General features: G+C 41.4%; 1 long non-coding RNA gene across 1 annotated transcript; it reads left to right on the plus strand.

Annotated features, from left to right (window-relative positions):
• The first annotated feature begins 11340 nt into the window (after window positions 1-11340).
• LOC120105527 lies at window positions 11341-13333 on the plus strand. Its single transcript, XR_005507911.1, has 2 exons — window positions 11341-11470; window positions 13116-13333. It is a non-coding gene; the product is annotated as an uncharacterized LOC120105527 (long non-coding RNA).
• The last annotated feature ends 969 nt before the right edge of the window (window positions 13334-14302 follow it).

The following is a 14302-nucleotide window of genomic DNA, read 5'->3' on the forward strand; positions in this document are numbered from 1 at the left end:
GAGGTTACAGTATATGACGATGATGATGATGATGAAGCTATTACTATGACATATATTGAGAAGCAATTACTTTTTTTTTATTGAAATAGTGCTATGCACCAAAGATTTATTAAAATCCAGCATATTTCAAGGTTCAGTATTCTCATTTGAAGAGAAACGTAGGAATATGGAGGATTCCACAAAGAAAGAATGAAAGAGATCGATGGGGGCCTTAGAAGAAACAGTGGTGGCAAGAAGAGAGTCCCGTGACCTTAGGTCGTACTTCTGCCTCTCTCGTGGCCGAGAGCGCAGCAAAAGGTGGCGAGAAGAGACAACAGAATTTAACGAGTCACGGGCCGGCCGGGTCTCCGCATGACGAGATCGACTGAAAACTCCTTTACCTTGGCGTCCTCTCACATGCCCTGACACAAAAGACTAATAAGAATAGCAGTTTGAATCAGCACGTGATTAAGAAAAAGATTGGAGAGAGAGAGAGAGAGAGATAGGGGAAAGGCAATTCAACTCCAAGAGTTAATCATGAGAGAATATTAAGCTATAAATGAAAAAAATATAATCATATAGACTTCTCTCATTAAACTAGTAGACATGATCATAACAATGATACTGATGCAGCCACATACAATGAATTTTACAACCAAAGTGTGATGTGTGGATGTCTTCTAACTTTAATTCAATCAAAGCTTGTCCAGGAGCACGCACTGGGATCGCAAAGATTCTTATTCTCATAAACACTTTTTTTTTTTGTTGAGGAAAGAACTACTATTTGTCAGTACTATCTGCATCCACCACCTTTTGTTTGAAAAATTGAAGGGGTCAGGTGCGTATTCTTTATGTAGCCATAGATATGGCTGTGGTCTTGCTCACGGATGCTAGAGGGGCTGCATAAAAGCTAATAATTGTGTCTGTTTCTGAAGGTCACGGATGAATTGGATGATGTTAGGGATGATGCTTGTGATTTTTTTCCCCCTTTTGTTTTCGAAATGCTTGTGTAGCTATCACCAATGGGCTGTCATGGTGGTTGGGCTCCCTCTCCTTTATTTAATAGCTCTAAGCTTAGCTTTTCAAGAAACTGATTCTTCCTCCCATACTTCACATGAAAGATTCTGAAATTCCAAGCTGATCTCTCTCACCCACCACCCATGCTGGTGCGGTCTTTTTGGTTCACGGGTCTATGTGATATGGAGTTACGGACAGGTAAAAGGACAATAGGAAGTGTATCATAATATAAGGCTGGAACTCTTCATTTCAAGACATTTAGTAGTACATCAGATTGCCACAAAGCTAGTTTTCATTAGCAGTGTTCAGAGGGAGGATCTATATATATATATATATGCCTTCAGTTGTTGAAGCATAAGGTGGGGGGTGGGGTTTGGTTGTAGCTATGGAAAGTATATATGTAGGTCCATTTAAGGATATGGCATCTATTCACATGGACGGTGATTGATGTCGGCGGTACAATTAATTCATATCAGAGTAGTACCATTAATTCATTTGATGATTCAAGACTTATATGGGGCTTGGTACATCGATCATGCTATGTATTCCAAATTCCAATACTTGAAATCAGAACTTCAAAATCAGAATTTTGAAAATAAATAAATAAATTAAATGATCGATTTAAATGCTCAACATGTAGTTGATCATAGGTGGGTGGGAGTAATTAGATTCCTTAATTATGTTACAAATTAATGTCAAATTTATTGTATATATATGTTAGGGGTGCTTTGGTTTTGTCGTAGGTAGGTGGAGGTAAGAATTTTTTTACATACTTATAATGTGAATGCTTAATTCTTATATATGAATGTACAGTTCCGATATATGCATTATAGAAAATATATGAGCTTGATTATGCATAGAAAATGACAGTAATATTGCATGTTGTGATGTGAACATGATGTGAACATGTTGTGCGTGTATGTTATAGAAAATATAAGAGTTCACATTACGGTTAGAAATTGATAATATTTTGCATTCTATAATATAAGAATGTCAAGTTATTTAACTAATAAATGAGACTAACTTAGCTAGGTTATTGGGTGGGTTGATTTGATTGGCTACGTTATTATCGATTGCCCTATCATAGGCTGAAAATATAGTATTATCGGCATGATCAATTGCCTTGCCACAGGCAGAAAATGTGACAGTGGTTTAGTCTAAAGCCGAAGATAACATAATATAATCAATATGCATTCTTGACATATATGGGTGGGTGTGAGCTCCAGAATAACCATGTTAATTTTGGACGGCTAGTCACGAGCCGTAGCATAATATTATAGATAGTCTAGCCACGAGCAGAAATATGGTTCATTGGCAGGAGACATGGCACTATTGATTGTTCCATCATGGATGAGAAATGTAACCATGGTTAATCTAAAGCTAAAATATGAGATATGTGCATGTGAATATGTTTGGTGAATTTGGACTCTAGGTTGATCTCATTATTATTGATTGCCCTATCATAGGTGGGGGTGCGCACGGTTCGGATCGAGTTGGTTCAGAGATATTTTTGAAATCAAACCGATTTAAATCAGTTTTCTAAAATCGAAACCAGAACCGAACCGACCCTATGCTTAAACCGATTTAGACCAACACGGAGAAAAAGAGAGGGAGGAGAGCAATGGACTCAGCGTACAACCTAGACTAAGACATAGATTGATAAAATTCAAACCATGCCACTACAGTACCTTAAAAGAATTAACAACAAATAGATCTATAACCCCAAAAAAGAAACAAAAAAAATCGAAGGTTACCTCTCCACAAATGTCATCTATCTTCTTGGAGTTGTAGACCCTTCTGGCATCATGGACTGATCCAAAACAAAACTTACCCAAGATTCCTCTTTTCCCTCTTCAAATCCCTCTCAATCAAGCAGCTTTCTCCTTGAAATTCAATTGTGAATAAAATGGTTAATTTGATATTACATGAAATGCTATTTATGAATGAATTAATTATATTGGCATATGGTGTGCATATGTATGTATGTATGTATGTATGGATGTTACTGGAAATGCTATTTGTGAATTGATCGGTTATTGTCGCATATGGTGTGCGTATGTATGTATTGATGTTACATGAAATGCTATTTATGAATGGATTGGTTATTTTGGCAAATGGTGTGCGTATGTATTTATTCTGGTATATTTGAGTCATGGTAGATTGTTAATATGTCTCTTCATGGTAATTGCATGAAATATCAAAAAATAGTTATTTTGATATATATATATATATATAAAAGCATTTTCCAGTTTATTTGAGTTTCCCTAGATTATTGGTATGTGATTTCTTGAAAATTGCATATAGTTCAGTATTGATTATTTATTTCTGAGTATGTTTCTCTAGGGATTCTTACGAGACTGTTAGCTCATATCATTGTCTTTTTTTTTTTCAAAGCAACATGATGTATAGCATTCAGTTGAGGTTGGGGTTTGCTAGAGAGAACTAGAAGGAAAATCAATATCTTTGATATCACTGAAAAAAAAGAGTATTTGGATCACTCTTTTCACTTAATAAATATCGAAACTAATTGTTTTGAAATTTATGGAAAAAAATAATCTAATAGGCCTTGCATATTTTATAGGGTTATGCTCTATGGAATGTGCAGCAGTGTGATGTGCCAACTCGAATGGTAGGTTTGGAGCATGACAATTTTCATATTCGGTAACTCATTTAGACATGAAAATGCTTGATTCCCATGGATATTGAATTATACTTAGAAAAGATAAATCTATGTCTAATGAGGGGCTTGGTTATCATTTCTCATAGTCCTTGACATATGCCTAAGTAACAATAGAAACCAATTTATTATATTATATTATTAATATTAATTATTGATTAAAAAAATAGTGTAATAATTTTTTATATTATATCATTTTTATTATTTATTTTCAAAAATATACAACAATAATCTATTAAGTTTGGGGGGTGGTTCTATATACACCCCCCCTATTGCTCAGGACACCCCCCAAAAATTAAAAAAAAAATAAATACTCTCTACACCCCCCCATTTGCTAAGGACACCCCTAAAAAATTAAAAATACCTAAATTACCCCCCACCCTCCCCACCCCCTCACCTAAATTGCTCTCTACACCCCCCAAACCCCCCCCCACCCCGCTCTTCCCCTCCAAAACACCCGTAACCCTTCCGCCCAAAAAACCTCGCCGGCGGCCAAACCCCCTCCGTCTCCCCCTTCTCCCTCTCGTCGCCGGTCGGTGCAGTGCACCTCGCCAACGCCCAAAACCCCCCCGTTCCCCCTTCTCCCTCTCGTCGCCGGCATTCTCCCGATCTCCGACCACCTCGCCGGCTTCTCCCGGAACCACCTCCCCGGCCATCTCCCGAGCAACGAGAACCTCGCCGGCGCCTCCACGACCACCTCGAGGTAGCTCCCCCCCCCGCCTCCAGTGCTCCGTTCGGCACTGGATCGCCGAACAGAACCCTTCTGTTCGGCTGAACAGTGCCGAACAGAAGCCCTCTGTTCGGCAACCCTCAACCGAACAGAAGGCTTCTGTTCGGCTGCACGGTGCCGAACAGAAGCCTTCTGTTCGGCTGCACAGTGCCGAACAGAAGGGTTCTGTTCGGCACCGTGCAGCCGAACAGAAGCCTTCTGTTCGGCTCTGTGCAGTCTGTTCGGCACTGTGCAGCCGAACAGAAGGCTTCTGGTGCCAAATCGCGTGCCGTGCTGAATTTTATGCCGAACTTTTATGTATGCAATTGAATTATTTTCTTTGATATAGCCTAACATTGAATTTCTATATTTTCAGACATGGATCCCCGTCCCGCCAGAGTTAGACCTACGGCGTCAGCTAGGAGACGTCGTGCTAGGATTGCTTCTCCCGAGCCTGCTCATATGCCATCGGACTCTCCTGAGTCAGAGCATGATGATATGCCCGCTAGGGGCGAAGACGATGAGTCCGTTGGACAATGTCCAGGAGGTCCAGAGGATGAGTCCGTCCTGATCAGTTTCAGGACGCATATAGCAGCTTCCATCTGGAGGCAACAGGTATTGTTTATTTGTTATAGCATTATATTTTGTTTATTGATGTTTTATAAAGTAGTAGTAATTATACATTTATATTACAGGAACGAGCTCCACTAAAGTGCATGAACCATACTGCCAAGGTTGGTGAATGGAAGTGGTGGTCTTCAAACCAACCAAATACCAGGTTCAGAGCACTATTGAGGCAGTCGGGCCTCGTAGAGTTAGTACAGTGCTCTTATCGATTCATCGATAAGATTCTGATTTCGGGCTTCGTAGAGAGATGGCAGCCCGAGACGAACACCTTCCATATACCATTTGGCGAGATCACTATCACGTTGGATGATGTATCCGCCATTTTAGGGATTCCTGTCGCAGGTTCCTCAGTATCAGTTTCTCCTGAGAGGATGAGTGATCGGGATGCTGAGGAGCTACTTGTGGAGTTGTTGGGGGTGTCAGCTGGAGACGCGCGTCAGGAGGTACTGTCATCGCGCGGTCAGTCTGTGAGGATGGAGTGGCTGAGGACTCAGTTTCACTCTGTATCTGATAGAGACAGGCAGCAGAGGATAGAGTGTGCAGCACGAGCCTATTTGTTATTTTTGTTAGGCTGCACACTCTTTGCTGATAAGAGTGGGACCAGGGTGCCTATAGCGTATCTGTGTTTACTGCGGGATCTGGATAGGGTGAGCACATATGCCTGGGGTACAGCTGCCTTAGCATATTTGTATCGGCAGTTGGGGATTGCGTCGAGGTCATCAGTGAGACAGATCAGTGGTTATATGACGCTTCTGCAGGCATGGATTTATGAGCATTTTCCAGCACTCAGTCCTCATCCGTCGCTCGAGTATACTGATGCCAGTCCCCGCGTGCACCGCTGGATGCCCGGTACTCCATCCCGTACCACGATGGACCATTTAGTGGTTCTACGTGAGTCATTGGACCTTTTGAGCATCGATGAGGTACGTATCATATTACCATTTGCTTGTGTTTGTCAGTACATTTAATATGCGATATAGTATAAAACTGAAATGGACCTTTTGTTTTACAGGTTATTTGGGATCCCCATCATCGGCTTCGGGGAGATCGCCCATATATACCCGTCGCATTTTTTAGTGGCTCCATCAAGTGCCTTGATATCGTAGAACCCTATCATCCAGAAAGGGTTCTTAGACAGTTTGGTCGTATTCAGACCATCCCTCGAGCGCCACTAGCCCCTACGCGAGCCAACAGAGGTTCCACAGTAGGCTCGTACCGGATACATTACTCCTATATGGATCAGCTTTGGGAGCGGTGGGAGGACCACGTGCTGAGCCAGGCGAGCAGGAGCCACCCAGTTACCCGGCCATCAGACAGCGTACCGGGATACATGGAGTGGTATCTCCGTATCACGCACGTTGCAGTTCAGCCTCCTCATCTGCGCTCGAGTACTCATTCTGGAGCTAGGGGAGGTCATGATGATGCTGACATGCACCGGCGGCGTAATGCAGCTGCACTCGGTATCAGTACCGACATTGTACGGATGGGTCCCTCAGAGGCTACGTCACTAGGTGCCGGGCACCTATATGATGCTATTTCTCAGATGCATCAGGTACTTCTGGGTGATGAGCCTGGCCCGAGTACAGCACCCTCTCATTCGGATCCAGGACCCTCTCATTCGGACGTACAGCAGTACACGCGTCGACGATGGCGTCATAGGGATTGATGATGGAGCCTTTGTAATCTTTGTAAAGCCTTTGATATTAATGAAAAATATATATTTTTGGTATATTTACGTGTAATCTTTGTAAAGCCTGGCCCGTTCTATTTTACACAAATATAACAGTGCACATAACAATCAATCTAACAATGCGAAGACAGATATTTTTTGATTTATATTGATGATGGAGTTTCAAAAATTGTACATATATAAACAATCAATCTAACTCTACTGTCTTGCCTCCACCTCCCCCTGAGGAGATGGAGTCCCGTGGGGGGTTTGACCCTGAATCTGATACGACTGATGTTCTGCCTCCACCTCCCCCTGAGGTACCTCCAAATGTTGTTCCAATCAAAGCTGACCCTGGACAAAGTTCCCCTCCAAAAAAGGCAGCAAAGCCTAAGAGGGTGCCAGTGGCAAGACCTGGCCTTGCAAGGAGAGGGCAGCCGATTAACCTCTTAACCAAGAACATCACAGAGCCCTCTTTTCCAACAAATGTGTTAATCATCTGCTCAAGCTTGTCACCGTTAAGTTCTTGTACATCAGAAAGGTCTATTAGTTCCCCTGTTTGATTTGTTTGCTCCCACCAGCTCTTAAGTATGTTTCTGTTTACATCTGAAATCTCAACGGAAACAACAGTCGTCATATGTATTCCCAGCTGATGATGGAGTTTCACAGTACATGACTCTAAGAGCCCCAAAAAATTTACAACTTTCAAAAATTGTACATATATAAATAATCAATCTAACTCTACTGTCTCGCTAATTATAACATTAGGTGAGATGCTCTCTTTGAACTGTTGAATCCGTGCTTCATATGAATTTTCCCATCCGGTAGCACAAGGAAGATGATATTTTCGCCAGTTGGTCGCTACTGGCGGAACGGGATGTCCCGGCAACAAGAACACCTTCAAAATTAGAAATAAGAAAATATTAATAGCTACAAAATTATAAATAAGCAAAATTAAATAAGCAAAATTAAATATTCGCAAGTGTTGTGAACGTAGTACCTCAACAAAATGATTTCCATTTACGAATCCGATAGCGATATCTTTGCGGGATAGAAGAGGTACTGGCACAGAACGGAGAGGTAGGAAGGTCAGACATTGTTGCAACGAGAGATGGTATAGGACAACATTATAGCAGGATGCTATAAGATGACCCATGTCCGGCATAGTCATCCATCTGTCATATGGTGGACAATCATCATAATATGATAATGCATGAGTGATCTCAGCAATCGTCCCTTCCACACCATATAATGTGCGATAGTGGTCCGAATGACATTGCAACTCTTGCAATAAATCCTTCCTAACACGCACCCAGTCATCTTCTCCAAATCCCAGTAAGTCAGCTATTGCCCTAAATCCGCAATTCCCATCAGCTTTTACATCCTTGATATGCTGGATGTATGGTCTCAAGGCAGAAGGAATAGCATCAATATAGATAATGGGCGTATGTGACTGGGCTCTAGTACGAAAAACCTGCAAATAATATCAAATGATAGAAAATATGTAACAATGGCAGAACATGTCCCGTATCGGCACATCTCGGCACGGCACATCCCGTATCGGCACATCTCGGCACGGCACATCCCGTATCGGCACATCTCGGCACGGCACGTCCCTACATGTCCCGTATCGGCACATCTCGGCACGGCACGTCCCGACATGTCCCGTATCGGCACATGACATACCGGCACGGCACGGACCGTCCCGTAGACGTTGTGATACCTATTGTAAGGAAATAAATATTTAGTACTTACCTTTTGCTTGGGCCGCCTCTTTTGAATCTGAGTAGATGGATTGCGGATGGTAACTTTCTCAACACCAGGTGAATAACTATCCTGTCCAGATAGAACCAACTCAAACGCAGACGGGTCACGTCGAGTAGACGTATCAACCTTCATTGAAGCGCGCCCACGTGAACCGGTCTTCCGTTTTGCAGGCTCTAAAAGAGGTATACTATCTGGACTTGCAATCTCTCGTAACTTCTTGATCATCTACAATTGAGAAGCCCCATCTAACTTCTTGAATCGTAGCGCAATCAAATCTAACTCTGCATCACAACTCAACTGAATTGGCTGCACGGGGGGGTAGGCAGAATATCAAGTTTCCTCCAATGAGGATCTATGCAGTCGAGAGGAATGGGCCGACCTTCCACCCTGTACCGCGCAATCTGGTGAGCACATGGTATACCATGTGTGCGTCGAATAGCGCACCCACAATTTAAATCATCAAACCCAACTGAATTGGCTCGTTTCGATTGGGCGAGGACATGATTTAACGCACTTATAGATATGAAACCTCGCAACTCTTTGAATTCAGCTGGCTTGAAGTTGTGCTGCACTACCAATAAACTCTTCTCCAATGAGGCTTTAACGGAGCTGTGCTGCAACTCAATCAATCCATGTATTCTAGTCCAAGATGACTCGAAACTTCCTTGGCTTGATCCAAGCTGCTTTTTGAGCTTTGCATGTGCACTCTCGACCCTAGTAAACAAATGAAAGTTAGATATAAGAACTGAGGCAAATTAAAATTAAATGAGTCTTTATTTGTGATACCTATTTGTCGTCACATTTCCGTAGTGCCTGCATGTATCCGTCCACGCCGCAACAAATCTTTCCTTGTATTTGCTCAGCCAAGTATCTGACACATACTGTAGTGCATCTGGATAGGTACCGAACTCTCTCTGCAGTGCACTCCAGCGATCATTATACTCGTCTTCCGTGGAGGACAGCACTAGTACATTCCAACTCATAATAAATTTATCCCATTTCTCCTTCAATTCGAAAAATTTTTTGCACTTGGCCAAAACATTCCTACTAATATGCCATCTACATAATAAATGTCTAGCAGTAGGAAATACTCTATGAATTGCATTCATCAAAGCCAAGTCTCTATCTGTAACAATCAACTCAGGCAAAACATCATCAGCTATGACACTGCGCAATCTCTCTAATGCCCAAGTATAGCTTTCTTCCCCCTCAGAATTTAAGTATACAAAAGCAACTGAAAATGTCATGTCAGTAGATGTCACCCCCACAATCTCTAAGAGCGGAAGACGATACCTATTCGTCTTGTACGTGCAATCCATTATCAACACACGGGGAAATGCACGGAACAAATCAATGCTGCCAGGGTGTGCCCAAAATAAGTCATGCACAACATCCGTATTAGTACAATTCCTATGCCACTCAATATATTTAGCCTCTGATAATTTACCTAATAGATGTTGCATTTCAGACCTCCCGGCTTTCTCTGCAACCTTAAACCGTTGACGTACATTGTAGATAGTCTTGATAGTCGTAACATTGAGGGCATCTCTTTCCTTCAATGTGGATAATATGTCCTTTGGACAAACCAAACTCTTCGACATATCCACTAACAATTCCGTCTCCTGCTCAGATAATCTCCCTACATATGAGTGCCCCTCCAGATTCTCTGCAGCGGGATGATTGTGCACTCCACATACGACCAGTAATATCCAATCATCCGCAGTATCCAATTTCTTTCCTCTTAATGCAAAAGGGCATCCACACTTCTTTGTCCCACAGGCAGTCTTTATTCGCTTTTCTTTTTTGGTTCGGTACGTCCCACCCCTCTCACAACCTAACGTAATTCTGGGTTTCTTAGAAATGGTACCTGCATCAGATGATTTGATTACAACAACAAAACCATTTCGCCTCCCAGCTTCACGACACCAATTACACAAGTCCTCTCTACTCTTGAAGATCTATACATTAAACAATTTATGTAAGTACACAGTTGTAAAAATAGCTCGCTAAACTAATACAAAATTGCACAATACATTATAATACCTCGTAAGTTGTAAATTCGCTTGTGTAATCCAGTACAAATTCTGATCCAATTATACTCGATTCGGTTGTAGCATAGCCCTACATATAAAATAATTTATCACCAAGAATTAATGAATCAGAGGATCTGTTCGGCACAAAATTCAGCACGGCACGCGATTTGGCACCAGAAGCCTTCTGTTCGGCTGCACAGTGCCGAACAGAAGGCTTCTGTTCGGCTGCACAGAGCCGGACAGAACCCTTCTGTTCGGCACCGTGCAGCCGAACAGAAGGCTTCTGTTCGGCTGCACAGAGCCGGACAGAACCCTTCTGTTCGGCACCGTGCAGCCGAACAGAAGGCTTCTGTTCGGCACCGTGCAGCCGAACAGAAGGCTTCTGTTCGGCACTGGTCAGCCGAACAGAAGCCTTTTGTTCGGCGATCCAGTGCCGAACGGAGCACGAACCGTGAAAAAAAAAAAATTTCGAAACAAGGTGGAACACGTACCTTTGCGGCCGATTCTTCGTCCCAAATCACTAGTTGCTTGTCCATGCTTCGAATGGGGCTTAAATCTCCTTCAAAGATCGCCTAAACGATGTAAATGAATCGAGGGGTTTAAGGGGGGTTTGAGGGGGGGTTTTTTTTTTCTTTTCATAACGAAACGGAGGAGGAGGAAAGGGGGGTGTATGAGAAAATCTCAAGGGCAATATGGTAATTACACTAAAGGTTAGTTTGGGTATTTTTTTTTTGGTTTTTGGGGGGTGTCCTGAGCAATAGGGGGGGTGTATATAGAACTACCCCAGTTTGGGGGATATGAAATTTAGCTATTTAACCAAAATACCCACAACAAATCATATAATCACAATTATGCCCTTTTAAAACATAATGCACGAAAAGAACTAAATCATGCGAATGAAAGGAGGAGAGCGCCCTCAGCAGTTCTCAGGAACCCTAATGCACGAAAGAACCCTAATCAGCCTTGGCTGCTACCATTCCCACGCGATTGAGGTACTGTTTCTTTATTAATTTCTTTCCGGTTATTTACCTGTTTGGAGATTCCAATCTCGTTCTTTGAAATTCTTGATCTCAACGTTTCTTTCGGATTGTTCTTTTTTTTTTTGTAAGAATTTTTTCCAATTGTTCTGGCTTTGTTCGCGTTTTATTTATCCGAAATAGTCAGATGCTTGTTTTTCGAGATGATTTCATGTTGTTTTAGATGAATCGGTGCATGATTTCTGGGTAAGTTATGGATGTGGGGTTGGTCTTGTAGTTGAATGGCATCGTGCTCGTTTGAGACGATCTCGAAGATGAGTGGTCACTTATGGCTATAAGTTTCAGATGGATATCTGAATTCATCTTCAGTATTATTAAACAATGAGGAGATAAACATTATGGATAAGGATAAACAATATTATAATTTTGACAGCCTTGTCATCCAGCTTAGGAACTATTACCATGGCATCTACCAAGAATGCTTGCTAGGATTCCAAACACAAAATACATCGAGGTGTATCTAAGTGAAATAGTGAGAGGCTGGTGTTCTTCCCCTGTATCGAGATGGGAGACAATCGATACAACTGCTGTAAAGCAAAAACTGAGTTTCCACCGAAAGCCTGCCTACAATCTAAGGCTGATCTGAGATTCATACGACACTCTGTGTAGCTGAATATTTCAAAACCTATAATATATTGGAGGCAAATATCGAGCAGAAACCCAGTAGCTATATAAGTAAAATAATTCAACAAAAACAAAAAGAGAAAAATCTTTGTCAGTAAAGATTTAAAAGACTCAAACAGAAATAGCTTTTCAGAAGCAATAGCAGCAGAGCAGTCCATCCAAGTAGATAAAATTTCAGATATTAGGAGATGTCATGGTAGCCGAGACCTTCTCATCCTTAGCTTTCTTCTTCAGTGCCGGTGAGTATCATCTCAAGAGCAAATTGTTGCATATGGTGGTTGTTCCAAAAGGTTAATACAGAGATCTCTCTCATTGGCCATGTGGATAATATTATTATGAGTTTGGTTCTGTCATTTTTGCATTTTGATTGTGTTTGGGGACATTAAATTTGTTCACTGATACTGCTGAAGAACATTGACACTGCATACCTACATATCCACTAGTATATTGATATATAAGGCTGAGTTACAAGGATATGCCATCTCATTATACTATATCCATGCTACCTTTTTTTTCAGTGCTTTGCCTTAATATGTTAAAGTCTGATATCCATAAGCTCGCTGCATAGGCTTAGCTTGCAAATTCAAGTTAGTCAGCAGACTTTCTTGTGTTATGAATGGATGTTCTACATAGTACATGAGTACTACACTATACTTTTATGCTTCTTTCTAAGTGATTAATGTCAATCAGTTGTGAATTATCAATATACTGATCTCAGATGTTTCTATGAATGGATATGTAGAAGAATTGGATGTGTATGTATTGCATGCATATGTGTATGCATATATTTATGAATGCATAAGCAATTTTTTATGTAGATAAATGGATATATATGTAAATTGTATATGTATGTGTTGTTTGTGTATGTAAATTGCATATATTTATGTATGCTTTACAAAGTGTCTTATGATTATGGATGAACTCATGACTTATGATTGACAAAGTCTTTGATGTCTTTGTTGCTGTGTTGCGAAAGGAAAGAAATGCCTAAGAAGAGCCAAAATATCCCTGTTGGTTCATGGAGTTTTCCCCCTCACCTTAGATATGAGATGTATTTTGTTTCCTTCTCGAAGTGAATGTAACATTATGAACCTGGAATCATTTATAACCTAAGTTTGTTTTACTAGTATTGATGCATGGTGATGCTAAGCTGATAGATGTATGCTATGTTGTTTAAGTGCAAAGTTGTTCGTATGACCTGGACTTGTGGATGAGTGACCTTCGTTGCCAGTGACAAACCTGTGCAATCTTCCTTATTGACATGGGAAATTTGTGGGTGGAAGTGAAATGTAAGAGTTCAGGATTGTCTAGGTGGCCAATGGTGATTGCTTGACATAGCAAGTCTAATGCTACAAGGAATACACAATGAAACTCAACTTGCAACTACCGCAGAAGGTTAGTCAGTGTGGGTTAACCCTAACGGATCACATGGTTGTCCTCATCAAGTACACATTTAGAGCCATTCGCCATCTTATGGCCTTTTTTACTTGCTCGCCTTGCATCACATTGTCAGTTTTATTGCCGTCTCGGCCTGGTACCAGCTGCTTGTGTCATACGCTTCTTTTCTTTGGTAGGATTCATATTATTATTGTAGGAAATTGTGTTTGAAACTAAAATTTAGTAAGGGTGGGCCTATGTTGAGCTTAGTCAAATACAAATTTGTAATGTTGAAGGAAAAACAAAGAAAATTATAACCTTTGCTTGTGGTTGCAGGCTGTATCCATGCCTACAGCCTCATATCTGAACCGATATACAAAGGTCCCGGATTGAGTAGAAAATGGCAAATGGCAAACTGTAAGTAATTCAATGTTGAAGGATTTAGAAGGGATATCTCATCAATATGACTAAGGGCAATTGATCCATACGGTGATACCTCCTAAGCTTGGTGCACTTAAGCTGCACGATGGTATCACCAATACTTGGTCCATGCTTCGTCGGGGAAGACTAACCAAGTTATTGGCTTGTCAGCTGGGATTAGGGTGTTGATACTAGATACCTCATGTCGGTGTCGTGCAGCGTGTCGTGATTTAGCTATAGAGTTACAGGTCCTAATAAGGGCAGTTATAGTTTCTCCAGAAAAGTAAAAAAGGAAAAAAGAGGGCAGACTAAGTACAAGGCCAAAACTAGAAAATAACCTTAGACCAACTGATCATGCATGGTAGC

Source organism: Phoenix dactylifera, unplaced genomic scaffold (genome assembly GCF_009389715.1).
Source record: "Phoenix dactylifera cultivar Barhee BC4 unplaced genomic scaffold, palm_55x_up_171113_PBpolish2nd_filt_p 000305F, whole genome shotgun sequence".
NCBI lineage: Eukaryota > Viridiplantae > Streptophyta > Magnoliopsida > Arecales > Arecaceae > Phoenix > Phoenix dactylifera.